Source organism: Amblyomma americanum, chromosome 3 (assembly GCF_052857255.1).
Source record: "Amblyomma americanum isolate KBUSLIRL-KWMA chromosome 3, ASM5285725v1, whole genome shotgun sequence".
NCBI lineage: Eukaryota > Metazoa > Arthropoda > Arachnida > Ixodida > Ixodidae > Amblyomma > Amblyomma americanum.
Window position 1 is genome coordinate 222,227,360 of NC_135499.1, and position 17,400 is coordinate 222,244,759.

Here is a 17,400-nt window from a genome sequence, read left to right on the forward strand (position 1 = left end):
GTGAAATTATTGAGCATAAACAGATGTTAGTAGTTTTATTTGATCTTAAAGAATTTAGGTGCAATCAATTGTATTGATGCGAAGGAAATGCCATAACACTTTGCTTTCACTTGCCAATCTATTCTATTTCTGATTCTATTCCGATTATGATTTCATTGCCTTTCGCGCAACAATATATTCAATACTAATTCTATTCCAACTTTGATCCTATTCTGATTATGGTGTTTTTACAATTTTAATTATATTCTTCTCCCACTTCTAGCCGTCAGTCGTAATCCCTTCCGTTATTCATTTTTGTTGAGTCATAGTTAGACCGGCGTCTCCCTCATCTCCTCTTCAAGTGCAGAGGGGGATTTCCTTCTCTTCACCTCACACCTGCCAATCGTGGTGTGAGGTGGAGTGAGGTAAGTCCCCCTAAACATCACCTGCTACAGTTCGCCGGTGGAGGCTTCACACAGACACTGCTGCCGTCGACGACAGACAGTTTTCGCCGTCATGGCACTCCTAGCAATAAAACAAAATTGATCCTTGTGTCTAACTTCTTCCACCCATCTCACGACAACTGACTAACAATTCAACGCTCATGACAACAACCTGAGAAGTCTACAACTCTGCTACACTGATGCAAACACTGAGGAAGGGTACAAGCTTGAAAACTGTACAATTAAATGTCCTTTATTAGGCTTTATTCGCCAACGAAGCCGAATGTATCACAATATAAATTTTGTCTGTGTTGCGGTTTGTATATGCCGTTGGAACAAAGGTCACAATAAACTGCGCCAAAATGGTGGACTTTGTCACTTCGAGATTTTCCCCAGTGTACACTAACCAATGTTTTTCGCCATGCTTGTTCACCAGCATCACGGGCCCAGCGCGAACTTCATGGAACTGCGGCTCCAGGAAGAGCCGCAATTCCGATTGCGGCAAAAAGGAAAGTTCAGAAAAGTTGAGAGCCAACTCCAAATCTGCAGTAATAGGCGTTTTCAAAAAGATATTGAGTGTGTTGCCTGGCCCAACACACGGCGATTACCGTTTTTACAAAACGACTGCGGAGGCGTGGGTTTTTTCAGGTTCGACATAGCTGTGACGATACACTCGTCGGCTGATAGAAAACTCGGCATTCCGCTGGAATCGCGTTCCGCAGACGACGTCAGCGATAAGGAATGCCGCCGGCGTCGGCAAATTTTTATCCTGATACAGCACTTGAACGCGGCGTGCCGTGTGTCCGGGGAAATGAGCCGTTCCTGCTGCGTAGGGCGAAACGCGGCGAGCGCCCTTCACACCCACCGATACAGGCACGAGCTTTCGGAGGCAAAGTTGGCCGCCTCAGTGCAGTGAATGTGTCGGGCACAGGAATTCGCCACTGACTCAGTATAGCGTGAACGCGAGAGAGTGCCACACTACACTTTATATCGGTACTGTACACAGTACAAGCGGGTTCGATCGCGGCCGCGGCGGTCGAATTTCGATGGAGGCGAAGTTCTAGATGCCCGCGTGCTGTGCGATGTCAGTGCACGTTAGAGAACCCCAGGTGGTCGAAATTCCCTGAGCCCTTCACTACGGCGTCTCTCATAGATTGAGTCTCTTTGGGACGTTAAACAAACAAACAAACAAACAAACAAACAAACAAACAAACAAACAAACAAACAAACCATAAACTTTGTATGCCATGCTTCTCCGAGCTGCTGCATGTAAATGGGGTCGAGGGCCTTTCAAGCTAATCTCGGCCTCGTCCATTATTTGTAATGGAAAACAGTTAACAAAGGAAAAGACAAACGGCACACGGCGGTGACCAGCGCTGATGGCTGGGCTTAGTTGCAGTGACGCATTGTAAAACATTCGTCGTGATGGAACAGCACGCATGAAGTTAACGAAAACATATAGCTTAAGGCGTACAATGCACCTGGCGTGGTTTTGACCGAGACGTTCGTCACCAGTCTTTCTTCTGGCCCTCTCCCACCGTTTGCTCTTCCTCTGCGGAGGCATTATCTGGTTTTCTCCGACGTGTCCGCCCCGGGTTCTTACCCGACCGCGGCGGCTGCGTTTTTATGGAGGAAAAACGCTAAGGCGCTCGTGTGCTGTGCGATGTCAGTGCACGTTAAAGATCCCCAGGTGGTCGAAATTATTCCGGAGCCCTCCACTACGGCACCTCCTCCTTCCTTTCGTCTTTCCCTCCCTCCTTTACCCTTTCCCTTACGGCGCGGTTCAGGTGTCCAACGATATACGAGACAAATACTGCGCCATTTTTCTTTCCCCAAAAAGCAATTATTATTATTATTATTATGTGTCCGCGCTGCGTGTCGTCGGCGCCGGAAGCTCTCCCGTTGGCCAGCGGGAGTGTCATCCGGGCCCTCGAGAGCGTAGACGCGTCCACGTGGATCTCGTGCGTAGGACGCGCACGCGCAGGGGAAAGTGGGGTTGGCTCTGCCATTTCTTCGCGCCCGCGGATGGTGACTAACCAGCACCATGGCTGCCAGCAGCCGAGTTAAGTCCGCTGCAAGACAGTGGCCTCACTTGTTAATCTCCAGATACCCTTGTGTGGCCTGCTCACCCTGTCCCAGCACATTTCCTGGTGCCGGGACTAGACGTGACTGCCTGCCGATCTTGATTACGCTTCCCTCCGAGGGGCGTCCTGACCGATACATTGCTCTGCCCATGCGCACTTTTCTCTTCCTAATCTCTGCAAGAATTTCATCAATTGGCGGTTTTAATTCTCTACAGGCTACTTTTCTTTCCGTGTATTCAAAGTAAGTTTTAAACATCCCATCCACACACGTCATAATTAATAATAATTGGTTTTTTGGGGAAAGGAAATGGCGCAGTATCTGTCTCATATATCGTTGGACACCTGAACCGCGCCGTAAGGGAAGGGATAAAGGAGAGTGTGAAAGAAGAAAGGAAGAATGAGGTCCCGTAGTGGAGGGCTCCGGAATAATTTCGACCACCTGGGGATCTTTAACGTGCACTGACATCGCACAGCACACACACGTCATGCCCCACTATCCATTTTCGCAGATCTGTACACATTCAAGGTTATGAGAAAATCTACCCTGCTTTAAGTGACAAACCCCGCCGCGGTGGCTCAGTGGTTAGGGCGCTCGGCTACTGATCCGGAGTTCCCGGGTTCGAACCCGACCGCGGCGGCTGCGTTTTTATGGAGGCAAAACGCTAAGGCGACCATGGGCTGTGCGATGTCAGTGCACGTTAAAGCTCCCCAGGTGGTCGAAATTATTCCGGAGCCCTCCACTACGGCACCTCTTTCTTGCTTTCTTCTTTCACTCCCTCCTTTATCCCTTCCCTTACGGCGCGGTTCAGGTGTCCAAGGATATATGAGACAGATACTGCGTCATTTCCTTTCCCCAAAAAAGCTATTATTATTATTATTATTATTATTATTATTATTATTATTATTATTATTATTATTATTATTATTATTATTATTATTATTATTATTATTATTATTATTAAAGTGACCAGGACATCGGCAAGAATTAACTCCCACGTTTTCCTTTCCCACGCCTTGGCGAATGAACTTGGACCGTGGTGTGGTGCAGTTTCGGCGTTACGTCTACGAACGCCCAGTTGAAATTTCTTTACAAGAAATGTCTTTTGCACATCCTGTAAAAATCAGCCATCCAGCCAGCCTTTTGTTTTGTCACTTCTCACGTGTGTAGTGTGTGCGCGCGGCTTTTGAGTGAATATGTTTCTCTTCATCTTTTGGGGCAAGCGTGCAAGGTATACTACCAAGGGAACATCAAATTAAATAATTCCCCCTCCTTTTATGAACACACCACATGCATAAGCGCCCCTGACTGGTTAATTGGAGAGGCATAGGAGAGGCCTTTGCCCTGCAGTGGGCGTAGTCAGGCTGATTATGATGAAATGGCACACTTGTATGAGCGGTCACACCTTGGTTCACTTGGAGAGCATTCTCAATGGCCAGCAGTTTTCGCTACGACATAGTATGACGCAGGAGATGGGTGCACGCATATTTCGGCTCGTAAGACGGCTTCGTGGCTGGCTGACACACTATAGATGCCCTCTCGTTGGCTGTCGCGATCAGCCAGCGCAGAGGCACTGAACAATTACGAACAGGCTTGTAGCTGTCGATGAGCAGGCGAGAGAAGGAAAACGTTTTGAGACAGCAAATGCAGAGAGGTTGAGCCGCCAAAACCTTCCTTGCATTTCATTCATGCCCTGGGAAAGGGGGAGGGGGGAGTGGCAGGCACTGCAGAGAAATCTGTCTCGTGTTGCTGTGTTGCGCGCATTTTGTAATGGCTGCAGCCGTTCCCGAGGAGCACGGGCGGTGCGTGTGGTCCTTCGGCACTGAGACCGGAGGACGCAGCACGAGCCGCTCCCCCCTCCCCCCCCCCCCCCCCCCCTCCCCCCCTCGGAAAGCAGTATGCCACTTCCCTTTCAGAGTTGAACGCTTTCAGGTCTCAAGTAGCTAGAAAAGCGCCCGTCTTATGCGAGTTATCCCGAAAGCAATTGGAGCAGAATCTGGAAAAGCACTAAAGCCACCACCACGCGCCAGAAAGCTAGCACAACTCGCACAGAAAGGAAACTGCAGCGAGAGCCTCTATTGGGCGGAAACGCAACTGTTCTGTCACTTCGTTTTGCATGAAGAGAAGAAAGAGGAAGCGGTTTGACGTAAGCGAGAGAAAGGCGTGGCTATGCCTATATACGCACGACGAGCAAGCGAATGCGGATGTTGCAGTAAAGAAAAAAAAGAGGAGAACGACATCGGTTCATTTGTCGCCCTTCACCTTTCTTTCACACAGGCAAACAGCTTGCTCAAGGTTACATAGCGCATTTTTTTTTTATGTGAAAGCTTCTGTTCGTAAACTGCTTTGCGGTTCTTGCAGCACTGTCGCTTAATCTTTTGAAGTCGTTGAATATCCAAACAAGCAGCAGCAGAAAGCGTGTTGGTAAACAAGTTTGTAAGGTTTTTTTTTTTTTGCTTAAAACATAGTGACTGGCTAGTTGGTTCTGCATACTGGAAAAATTGCAGCGCAGCAGTAACAAATACGGGACGAGAAGGACGCAAACACAAGCGTTTGGTGAAATGTTTTAGGACAATCCCCAAGGTGGAGTATATTTGTAATAGGGGAGTAACTACTCGTTACCCCGGACCTAGGAGAATTTTTCTTTAACTACGAAAAGCTGACAAGCTTTCCTTTGTAGCCGTTTTGCTGCGCTTGGATGGATGGCAGTGAGCAATTACTCCCCTATTACAGCTCAAAATTTGCGCAGTGCTCGTACACAGATTGTAATGCAGAGGTGCTTATGGTATACGTTATGATGCCTAACTTGGCTGTTCTAACTGCAAACTGTTCATAAAGCCTCTGTCACAATTTCGAGCATAGGACGTAGCAATGCAGTTCCAAGTTATTGATTATTCGATGACTTTATACGAACGCATGCGTAGTGCGTATGATTAAGCCCTTCAAGAAAATGTTCAGTGTGCACTAAAAGCTCAGCAGATAAAAGGATAGTCTGAGAACTGCGCTTGTGAGTCGCTCAACATTCTGGGGCTTACAACTAGAGTCTTGGACTTCAGGTCCGCAGCGTCCTACATGCTGCAGCAAGCTGGATGTGGCACGTATTCTGATATGGCGAAAAAAAAAATGCAAATTCTGCCAGCTATGCAGTGCGTGCGCGTGTAAGGTTAACGTCCAATTCGGAGTTAGTTGCAACATCAGTCGGAGATCGCTGCGAACGCCTAGTCGGTTAGTCGTCGGTTGGAAAAAGTTAAAGGCGGTGAAGAGAACGAATTACTCCGGTCGGCTTCTTTTTTATGCCGGACTTCCAGAAGCTCATTTACCCGAGAAAAAAAGAAAACTTCGTTTATTGCGAAGTTCGATTTTTATCTCTACGCCTTTTCATCGGCTCCCGGCCCAGTTGTTAATTGGCGTGCCGATCATCTCAGGGCAAGGCCGGATGCAGCACAAGAAAACGCAGTAACCGGCCACTGCGTCCTGCGTGTGCCTTGAATTTGAGATTATATTTGAGCATAAGCCATTCTGATGCAACGTATTTCAAGTGAGTGAAAGCGACGTAAGAACCCACTTACTCCTTCGCCTTTATACTAAAACACTTCTGCGCCCGGCAGTAATCAAACATTTCGACCCTGCGTGCACAGGGGAGTGCCCGCACTGCAGGCAAAAGTCTTCGGACATTTACCACATGGTGTGGGCATCTTCCCCCTATCCCCAACCCTGCCCGGGAGGACTGGGAGGCGGCCCTGCTCGGCTGCTCTGACCTGGCGAGCCAAAAGGCCCTGGTCGGGCGCGCCCGAGCAGCTGCTACCGCCAATGGGCTGCTGTAATGAGCAGCCCACCTAGCATTTGTAAGGAACGGACCCTTAAGGACCGCTCCACTAGCTCCCTGTATATATTATGAAAATAAAGTTTTCCAGTCAGTCAGTCAGGCTCGAAACTCGGCTTGGTGTATACTGATTTCCAAGAGGGAGCGCCCTCTTGCGGATGTTCTCTCTCTCTCTCTCTCTCTGAGCCCTGGTTTAAGTATCAGAGCTCCCTAGCATATGCGGGCAAGCGGGGATGGCGGAGAGGGGCGCGAAAGAGAGATAAAACTTAAATATGCGTCTCAGGTCCGTGTCGCTGGTTTAAGAGGCGGGATTAAGTGCGAAAAAAAGACCTGAACCGCTTATTTTCACAGAATGACGTTGTTATGAAGGGCACGCGCGGTTTAACGTCTCAATTTTCATGTATTGGTTGTCAGAAACACCATAGCGGAGGTTTCCGGAACAATTTGGCCACCTGGGCTTTTTTTTTTTTTACATTCACTGAAATTGCGCAGTACACAGACGTTTTCGTGTTTCGCCTTCATCGAAATGTGGCCGCCGCGTTTGACCCCGCGTTTCGAGGTTTGACCCCGCGTCTTTGGGCTCAGGAGCCGAGCATCAGAGCCCCAGAGTTACCATGGCGAATTTATGAGGAAAGGAATCAGGCGCGTTTGACAGCCCGCTCTTCCTCCCGAAATCAAGCTCTAACCCCCCCCCCCCCCCCCCCACACACACACACACACGCACACGGTGGTAATATGATAAATGTGTTCCTTGTAAATCTATGACGTGAGAAAAAAACACGTATGCACAGCGTCACACGGTGTTATATTGGTGACCTCTGCAAGCTATGCAGGCTTCTTTGTTGAAGTGAACACCTATGTTCTGGGTTCCAGCGAGGGTTCATCTCTGAAACAAACACCGTGAATCACCGTGGACACGGGCACTCCGTGTATCGGAATACCTGGCCTGCGTTTCCGGTTGAAGCCGATAGGCATGTCTCGAGAGATACCGTACACACACTCATCTAAGGGTCGTACTCGTGTTAGACCCACTCCCTCAAATCGGCAGCCAATAATTGGGGGAAAGAATCAAACAAATAATTGTATTTCACGTGTGTATAATTTTCAGCCTCCGTATAATATTTACGCCTTAAACATTATTCGGAATAACTTGAGGTGACGCGAAGCCAGCGAATAAAGTGCTTGTTTTTTTACAACGCGCTTTCCTCCGGTCGCTTTACCATCAGGACTTTTAATTAAAAGACTCCACCACGCCCGCAGTAATTCATCTCAAAATACGGGTCGCTGCACTAACCGGGTACGTGCACTCTGGGTTTCGCTGTAGTCGGAAAAACTGAATGTAAAATGCCGGTTTCGTGTAAAAGCCGCACCCCGTCAAAATAAAAAAAAAAGAAGTGCGGCTCTTACACACGAAAGTATACGGTATGCTCGCTGTGCGCAGTAAATTATTTAGATGCAGCCGCTTCACGCGCTTGGAGCATATTATCGGATGGAGAAAGCCCTGCGATATACGCTCGAGTCGGAGGTCAAACACGCCGCGTGCTCACTGCTTCAACTGGGCCAAGGAGCCTGCAGCCTTCTCTACGGAGAAGGGCGTTGCAAGATGCGGCAGTGGTCGGCCTGACATCAGCCGGTGGGAACTGAAATCCATTCACGAATGACTGCAATCATAGAAAGGGATTCCCCGACACTGCTGACGTAAAACGCCCGTGCACGTGTACACGCCGACAGGTGAAAATGACGGTGTATAAGAGGCATTGCTGACCGATACCGTAACAATCTTCGGCGTCTAACTTGCCTGCCATCTCCGCGCCCTCGGAGCAAACAATGCAAGCGAAAGAATGAATCCGCTCTCGGAAGGAGCATTCGCGGATTTCCCAATTTCTCCACGCATATCGAGTAGTCGGAAAGGAAGGAGCGTGTACGCATCGCACGCTGCGCGTAGCATCCTTAACGGTGAGCGCGTGCGATCCGCGCGTTGCTGCGGCCGGACGCAAGACGGGGCGCAGACAAGAGCGCCTTATTTTGCTCCCGAGGCCGACGCGGGTTTTCCGCGAATGAAACCGGTTTACCGGTGACGCCGCTAGAAGCGCTGCAACACACGCGCGCGTGCAGTGCTGCTGCTGCTCGCTAAGCACCGTCGCACCCGCTGGAACGCCCGACGTCTGCGCATCCGGAGGCGACGCGCGTGCTTCGACGGTCCCGTCCAGGGCGTCGCGCGGTCCGAGTGAGTGAGTGAGCGGTGACTGCTGGGCGTTCGGCGACACGCGGAGACGGTGCGCGAGGCGACGACGACTGCTCGGCGGGTGGCCTCGAGCGCTCGCTTTGACGACGCTGTGGCCCAGCCGCAGAAAAAGACAGGTGTGTTTGCCTGAGCGTGCCGGCTGCGTGGACCACATCTCCTCGGCTGTTCAGTGCAAAGTGCGTGAATTGCTACCACCAGGGGTGCATTGCAGCCTGCGGGGAAGCTTCCGTCATCTTCCAGTTGGAGTCTCGTAAACGGCACCGACCACTTCAGGCATGTTTGTTACGAACACGCGAGCCTTCGACCTTCAAAAGGGCCTCGACCTTTTAATGTTGCCTCGAATCAACCGTTCACTGGCTATGGGTGGCATTTGGCGGCTTCATATCGACGGATTTCATGGCATCATTAACGCTTGCTTTCACAAGTTACACTCGGTGAAGTTTCACCGCCTTTTCGCTGATATTTTCTGCAGTCGTTTAACGTTGGCATTGCTTGTTAGTCCCTACCAAATCGCGTCTCAGGCTTCGGTCTTCTGCACATTTCATTCGCTTTCCGTTCTTGTTCGCTGACAAAGAAGCAGACTGATCAAACCAATATGTCGATCGCGAGTTCGATCCCGGCTGCGGCGGCCGTATTTCGATGGAGGCGAAATACAAAAAACGCCCGTGTGCTGTGCGATGTCAGCGCACTTCTAAATTAATCCGGAGTCCTCCGTAACGGCGCACCTCACAGCCTGAGTTACTTCGGAAAATTAAGACAGCACAATCCATACGAACTGACAAGCCTGCTCAGGCGTCATTTGGTTCTTTTTATTCAGGCGCAGAAACTTACCTGCCACCTTCCATGATGTTCTGACTGCACATATGGTTAATATACAGAAGTCGATGCGCACTGTAGCGTGGCTCTGCAATCGAAAACAAACACCATTATTGCATAGCTTGTACAGGACCAGCCAAAAGTAATCGCAGGACGAGGACAGCAACTCAACTCATACTCAATTTCATCGCCGCTCGACTTTTCAATGCTGAACCTGGTAAGCACTGTCTTCACAAATTGTCGTTCCAGCTACTGCATTTTATCTGTCACTGGTATACTCAGCGTCACAGCGCTCCTTCTGCTTAGCTGTTCAAGCCGAAATGATAGAAATGCGAACAATAGAGGGCGTGGACTTGGGCGCAATTAGAGCAGACCAGTGACGAGCCACGGGTACGATTTATCGCGTCAGATACGGCTTGAATGCCTGCTGCAGCCTTCTTGAAGGTGGCACTGTCTCCCCTCTAGCGTGTTCCGTGGGTCAGTTGTGGCCTGCGCTGCGGCGTCGCGTCTGCTGCCCCTCTTTGTTGAACAGTTTACGGCGCACCGAGCACATGAGACATACCGGTACAGATTGTCTGGCGAGTACGGTTTTTGGTACAGAACACACACCCTCTCTCCTTTCGCGTGTAACAGTCTTGTCTCGAAACGATCTGCCACACCCCACAAGGCGCATCGTACTACGCTGTAAAATCCCAAACTGCCGTACAACTACGGACCCGCCGCGGTGGCTCAGTAATTAGGGCGCTCGGCTACTGATCCGGAGTATCCGGGTTCGAACTCGACCGCGGCGGCCGCGTTTCGATGGAGGCGAAACGCAAAGGCACCCGTGTGCTGTGCACGTTAATGTCAGTGATGTCAGTGCACGTTAAAGATCCCCAGATGGTCGGAATTATTCCGGAGCCCTCCACTACGGCACCTCGTTCTTCATTTCTTCTCTCAGTCCCCCTTTTATCCTTTCGCTTACGGCGCGGTTCAGGCGTCCGCCGAGATGTGCGACAGATACTGCGCCATTTCCTTTCCCCAAACAACAATTTTCAATTTCCGTACAACTACGGCAGACAGATGCTCCAAAATATTTTACTGCGGCTTCTAAACGATTGCAACAAATTAGTAATTGATCGTTTTTAGTTATCCCTCACTGAATTTCAAGAATTCTTCAAAATTTGATGTACAGCATTTTGCAATGTCGTGCGTGAATAGATGGTTTAAATTGGTTGCCTTGTTTAAATTGGTTGCCTTGTTTAGCATAAGATCGTAACTTGTCACTGTTTCTTCCTATGACAGTATATTGGAGGACCTGGGACTCTTCAAACCATCGTAGAATGAATTTTCCTTTGTCCACATGTAAGGGTCATCCAATAAGAAGGGAAACAGCCACTCTGCACATAAAGAGGAAATTTTTGGTTATTTTCCTTCAAATGGTTGAAAATTAATTTGTGATATAATACGATGAGAGGAAAACTGGCTTGAAAATAGGAGAAAGTGTGTGTCATACATAACTACGAAGTAATCATTAATTGAAGGCTCAAACTTTGTTCTCTTTCATATTTAAAGACAAACTGACAACAAATTTCGCTAAGACAGGCGCAGGAGACGAAGGCGACGGCCCTGGCGCCAACTTACATCTGATTTTATTGCCTTGAAAGTAAAAGCTGACGATAAAAAACATGCCCCGGAAAACGGCACAAAAAGCCACGCCACTGCGCATCTCATGCAAAACGCTGCAGAAATTTTCTTTCCAAATTATACGGGGAAACTGAAATACCACTTACGCAGGCATCACCGGTTCTCTTGATGTGGTACGCCTCTCACAGCTCACATGCTACTGTCCTCAGGTGTGGCTGAGAACCTGCATACGAACACACACACACACACAAAAAGAGAAAAATGCAAGCTTAGGAATGAACGGACACTTGGAAAGGCGAAGCTGACGGTTGTGCCTTACATGCACGAAGTCCCCGCAATGTAAGGAAGGTGGCAACCCTGATACGCTCGACGGGCTATGCCCCAGGATCAGTGGGGGAGGAGCTCAACCAAGTGGATGCAGAACGAAGTATGCCAGAATGTTCGTGAAATGGGCCACCAAATTCCGCTCAACTATGGACGAGTCTACACAGGACACACTGGCCGCTGTGTTAATTACCACGCAAGGGAGCATCCACTGTGGATAAAAAAAAATAGAAGGAACTTGCCCGCTCACTGCACGCAAAGGCTGCGAGCCACGACTTGAGAATATCAAGATTATTGGCATGAGCAGGATCACAGTAGCACGTGAGTTGTTGGAAGGTTACCGCATCAAGAGAACCGGGGATATCTGCCTAAATGATGCTCCCATTTCCCATTACAATATGGAAAGAAAATTTTCTTTAGCGTTTCGCATGACATGAGCACTGGCTTGACTTATCCCTCTTTTCGGGGCGTGTTTTTATTATTGCATGACTATATGCTTTTACTTTCAAGGCGACAATGACCAGTTGCAAGTTTGCGCCACTCCCGTCAACCTGTTCTCTTGTGTTTGTATTTTGTGTTAGCGAAGATTGTTGTCAATTTTAAACCGTGAACCAATTCACCCAGCAAGAAATACTTCTAACACATTGGAAGACTATGTGCACATGAATGAATGAATGAATGAATGAATGAATGAATGAATGAATGAATGAATGAATGAATGAATGAATATAGGCCGCGCCCTCCGTTCGCATTTCGTTCCGATATTGCTAGACCCTGCTGGCTCCGCCCGCAACGCTCGGCTCAGGCAGTCACTGGATATGTTTTCGGAGTACCGCGTTATCCCTGCGCCACCGAGATTGAAAGAAACATGAATGCTGCGGCCCAGATGTTGCCAAAACAGCGAGCACCAACATTTGCAGGGACTAATTACCATAGAGCCGCGGGCTTAGAAAGCCTCTGGACCTTCTTCTATAATAGGGCCTGCACATACGCTCGAAGTGCTGCTTCAGCGAATTACGAAAATTATTTTTCCCGTTTTTTATCAGTGTGCGTTCACGATATCTCCGATGTTAGCAGAGCTAAGCACGCTGAAGTTTAATTTATCTCTTACAATAACGACATTGGTAACGCGGATACGCAGGGAGCTACAAATGCGATTGCAGCCGCGGGCGACGTCAGGCAGGGCCAGCCATGGAACTTCCAGATACGGTGGCGGCGGGAGGAGGATCGCGGTGCTCTGGAAATATTTCCAGTGGCTATTATCTTACGTTCATCTGCTTACGCGGCAGGCACGCACTTCGGCGTTATCACACGGCGTCCAGCTGATTATTAATTAGCGCGACTAGAGACTGATGTATCTTCCTTACTGCGTTCTACCAGAGCTCATCGCAAAGCTGCTGCGAAAAAAAAAAACTGCTCCCTCTGCACATGAGATGTTAATTTTTGCTCAAAACTTGTTACTTCACTCGCTTAAAACTGGTGCATGGGCAATTAATGGGATTCAACAATTGACGTCGATTGGCATCTTGAGTTTCTGTTGACGCTCAGGCCGGCTTTACCACTTAAGAAGTGCGCCACAGCCCCGGGCAAGCTATTTGAGTGAGAGGGAGATAGGAAAAACAATAAAAATCCCAGCCATAGATGCCGCTCGGTGAGACAGGGATGAATGTAGCGGAAGCCCCCCGATGTTCTTAACAGTGCTCAGATTACATATATCTCTACCTGCAAACATCTGATTGCGGATGACACGTCCCTTCATGCGTGTTCACTGGCACGTTTCGCTCGCTGTCTTCCGCTTCTAGTGGCTGGGTGACCTCGCCTGCATGCTGCAGGAATCCTTCATACTGCAGGGGACCTTTCCCCGCTCTCTTTGGGGGGAGAAAAGCGGGTGTAGGCGGCTTGCCCCATCTAAACAGTGCCGACGGGGATTAAAATCCGCGGGAGGATAAGCAGATGATTTTGTTCGTAGGTGAAGCTGAGACGTCGCTTAATAAGCAGCGATGCCAAGAAACATTGATCCTGGCGGCGTCTTGAGTGGAATCTGCTGTGTTGTCGATGGTTCATTTTGTTCAGCAGCTAATTCGAATGAAAAGTAGAAAAGTGCAAAACAGTACAAAACCATGCGGTAACATGAGAGAAAGCATTTGGTGGTAGGTACATTAAATTGCAAACACTATATGTGAGTCAACGTTGTGTTGACGTGCCCACGCGTGACGAACTCATATCCGTGGGCAGAAGCGAGTGGGCTCAGTGCGAAAATGCACACCAGCCGGCTGTGTTGCCCTTGCGGTATAGACAATCGCAGCGTTTGTGGTGCTGTATACATAATGTACAGTTTTATATTATCCCTCCATCCTCTGTCTAGTCTTTCTGTCGAACCCCCCCCCCCCCTCCCCCCCTCTTTCCACCACCGTGTCCTCTTCCTGCCCCTTTTAGTTCCGCTGGCCGCAGCTCAGGTGTTTCTGGTTACGACGGCAGATGCCGGGGCCGGCAAAATCATCTTCCCTCCTAGTCACCGCGGTGGCTCAGTATAGTTACTCAGTATAGTTACTCGGGCTCGGCCGAAGCAGTCGAATTTCGTTGGAGGCGAAATTCTAGAGGTCCGTGCATTGTGCGATGTCAGTGCACTGTGAGCTGTAAGTGCACCTTAAAGAACCCCGGGTGGTCGAAATTTCCGGAGCCCTTCACTACGGCGTCCCTCATAGCCTGAGTCGCTTTGGGACATTAAGCCCCCACAAAGCATACCCTTTCTCCTCCTTTTTGCATTTGTTTCTGTTTTAAATAAACCACCAGTACTACTATAGGAAGCCTCGTTTTCCACAGATGGCCACACATTTCCCGCTCAGCCGCAAGCTCGTAGTTACAGTTTTGACGAGACGGAAAGCAATAAAAAATGCGATATTAACCACTAATGTCCTCGGCCAATGAAACACGCCATCATGGCATTATGCACTCTGCGCTGAGAGAAGCGGTTGCTGAGAACCTTAACCACGAGGTGAAGTAAGAAAGTGAAATGTGCTATCTTGCGGGGCTACTCTTCTCTCTGCCAGCATGCGCGCTCCAGTGTATCAGACCACTGAGGAAAATGGTGCTTTATCTCGACGTGAATAGCATCGAGAAGACAACCCAAGGGGCGTCTGTGCGTCTTCCGCTTTGTGTTGTCTGTACTTCGCGCCCTTCACGTCGAGGTCATGTTCGCTGCATCGCGGCACCGACTGCATGCAAGGTCGCGCGCTGCTGTTACCGCATTTCATTCGTTGACGACCACGTGTCTTCAAACCGCTCATAGGGGATCGTAGTGGGAAGTCACTGGTATACCGCGGTAAGGAATTGAAGCGAATAAGGTTGAAGATAACAGCGGTGAAGACGGTTTTGTGGACGAGAAAATGTGCTGATGAGGGCTCTGCGGGATGTGAACGCGCGCGTATTTCATAAACACTCGAGATTCACAGCGAAAAAGATTTGGCCGCCTGTGCCTTGTTTCTTCACAGCGACAACGAGGAGGATAACGAAAAGCGTGGCACTTTTCCGCGAAACCGAGGAGCTTGTTTCAGTTAGCGATTTGGATTCAGATCTCGAGTTCTGGTTGAACCGCTACTACATGATCTCTAGACATGTTGCTCCTTCGCGTGTTTGAATAGCTACTCCGGATCACTGACTGGAGCCGTAAGATCTGAAAGCACGAACCAACTGTATTTCCCAAACCAGAATGTTGAACGAAGGCGTCGATCGGCGGAGCGGGGGATAAATACTGCAATTAGATCGCTGCTGCTTCATGCGTGCAACCAAACCCAGTGAGAAGTATATTATAAGGCTGGTCGCACTCCTTGCGCACGTTGCCGCGACGATTTCTATGTAAGAAGGCGGAAATCCGTGTACAGTGCACGTAGCATTGAAGTCAACTTTCTGCTGGTAACTTGAAGACGTGACAGTATTTGAGAGTCGGGAGACGCGCATTGTTTGGAATGCATTTAATTCCCCCATCTGCGGAGATTTTGCTCTCTGCATAAGTTGGCTCTGCTGGATTGCTCAATAACGCACGTGTCATCGTGGCAGGTCATCTGACGATATATAACGTGCTCTGGCGCCTAGTGCATTGACAGTAAGAGGAGGTTGGAGTGATTGCCAGTCGGTATCTGATGGCGCTGAAAACGCGTTGGCTAAATGCACGGAACGCGTGTTTGTGTACTTGCACTTGATGAAATTTAACGGTGCGCAGGAAACGACGGGGACTGTAAAGGTTCGTGTCGCTGTGGTGTGTTAACTACTAAGCGGCGTTGGAGGCCGAAACACTGCGGCTATGTGATATCTATAAACGGACTAGCTTTGACTTCGAGTTGTTTGTGAAGAAGGACAGCTTCAGTACACTTGAGAGTGCAATCGGAACCCGTCACCGCGCGCTGCGTACCAAGTTGCAGTTTACCCCTTCCTTTTTCGTGCCCTTGAGGCCGCCCAATGCAGACTCATCTGCTCCAGTCTGGCATCATCCATATGAAGCAACAATCGTGTCAGTGCACTGTTGCTCGCTACGGAGCAGTGAAGCGAGCACTGTACGCACGCGGAAGTTGTGGCCTGGTTGCCTCTTTTTCCTTGCCGCAGGTTTCATTTGCACCGTACCTGTGCTCGATGTGTTCCATATTGGGTTACGCCGTTCCTTCCCCCCCCCCCCCCCCTGCAACCCCCTCATCCACCTTTGCGGAAGAAAAAAGCAGTTGCGGTGTATCGTGTGCTGCGCTCGACATCTGAGGCGAGTCATGCTTCGACGGCGCAAGGCGTGCCTGCTTCGCCGTTATTTCGCTTCTGAGAGTGTGCGAGTAAATCAATGTAAATTACGCCTTTAAAAGGCACGACTGGCCGATCCGTGGTGGAGGAACTGACGACCTGTGCAGGCTTGGTGAAGTGTGTGAAGCTCCATATGCTGTACTTGCTTGGTGACAATAGTGTTAGCTCATGACTACCTGCTCCATGCAGTTCTCATTGTGCATTCGTTCCAAGTTTGCTTTGTTTTGGCTGATACTGCACATATTTACTGAAAGCTTGTACTGGGTTTCGGAACTGTGACAGAGACAGGTAGCACATGCTTTTTTTTTTCGGCGGAAGTTGCCTTTACTGTAGTAGGCTTTGGGGGGCAATCTCTGCAGAGAGGAACATCGTAGAACTCTGTTGAAGAATCCGCGAAGCGGCACGTGACATCTTTTTCGAGCACTTAAGCTGTTGCTAGTTTGGGAAAAGACAGTCCAATGCGCCGTCCATGCGATGCTATCCCAGGGGAGGTCTCGGATGCGTTCCAGGTTAGCATTTCCGGCCAGACGGAGAAGAACGGAGAGGCCAGTGTTTTCGATAAGGATGACAAGTGTCCCCAAGAAAGAGAGTGCGAACAAGGTTCAGGTGGGAACAGGCTGAGCCGTGCCAAATTGACCGTAAAGAACGGCGCATCATGCGAACCTGTCACATCCACTCTGTAACGAAAATAGCCTGCCGCGGTGGCTTTCGGATGCTGAACCCAAGTTCACAGTATCGAATCTCAGCCGTGCCAACCGCATTTCAGTGGAGGAGAAATTTAAAAAAGAAACGCTTGTGTGCTCTGCGTTGTCAGTGCACTTTAAAGAGCGACAGAAGGTCGAAATCGCTCTGTGTGCGGCGTCCTCCATCACCACCCACCATGCACAGCGTATGCATCGCAGCCCACGCGTTGCACGGGCTCGTAAAACTTGATGAATTGTCGAATTACTCTGCTTCACTCTTTGAGTCTTACCGTCTGTAGTCAAAAAGCCAGCAGGAGAAAAAAAAAAAACGTCTCCTGCAAACTGTGCCTGCGACGCTTGTCAGAGCCCTTAGAGCCGACGAGAACCGGCGCTCGCAAAAACCCACCAAGGGCCACATATACAGGGTGTTTCACCTAAGACTTTCCACAATTTTAAAAACAGGCTTTTTGAGCTATAGAAGAGAGCTTTCTTCGGCATAGCAATATTGACAGCGTAGTACATCAAAATATAGCTAAGGCGTGCTAGTTACCATGGTCGTTATATTAAATAGTTAACTTTCTAACTATTATTGTTAAG

The 17,400-nt window shown here is 49.3% G+C and overlaps 1 protein-coding gene across 2 annotated transcripts in view; it reads left to right on the top strand.

Annotated features, from left to right (window-relative positions):
* The first annotated feature begins 8,449 nt into the window (after positions 1-8,449).
* The window catches only part of LOC144126157 (putative transporter YutK), a 36,820-nt gene continuing 27,869 nt past the window's right edge, over positions 8,450-17,400 (top strand). The window contains exon 1 of one of the 2 annotated variants that reach the window (XM_077660133.1): positions 8,450-8,845. The gene's annotated coding sequence lies outside the window, so the exon portion shown is untranslated. The remainder of the gene's footprint in view (positions 8,846-17,400) is intronic. The other variant, XM_077660134.1, reaches the window with a different exon arrangement.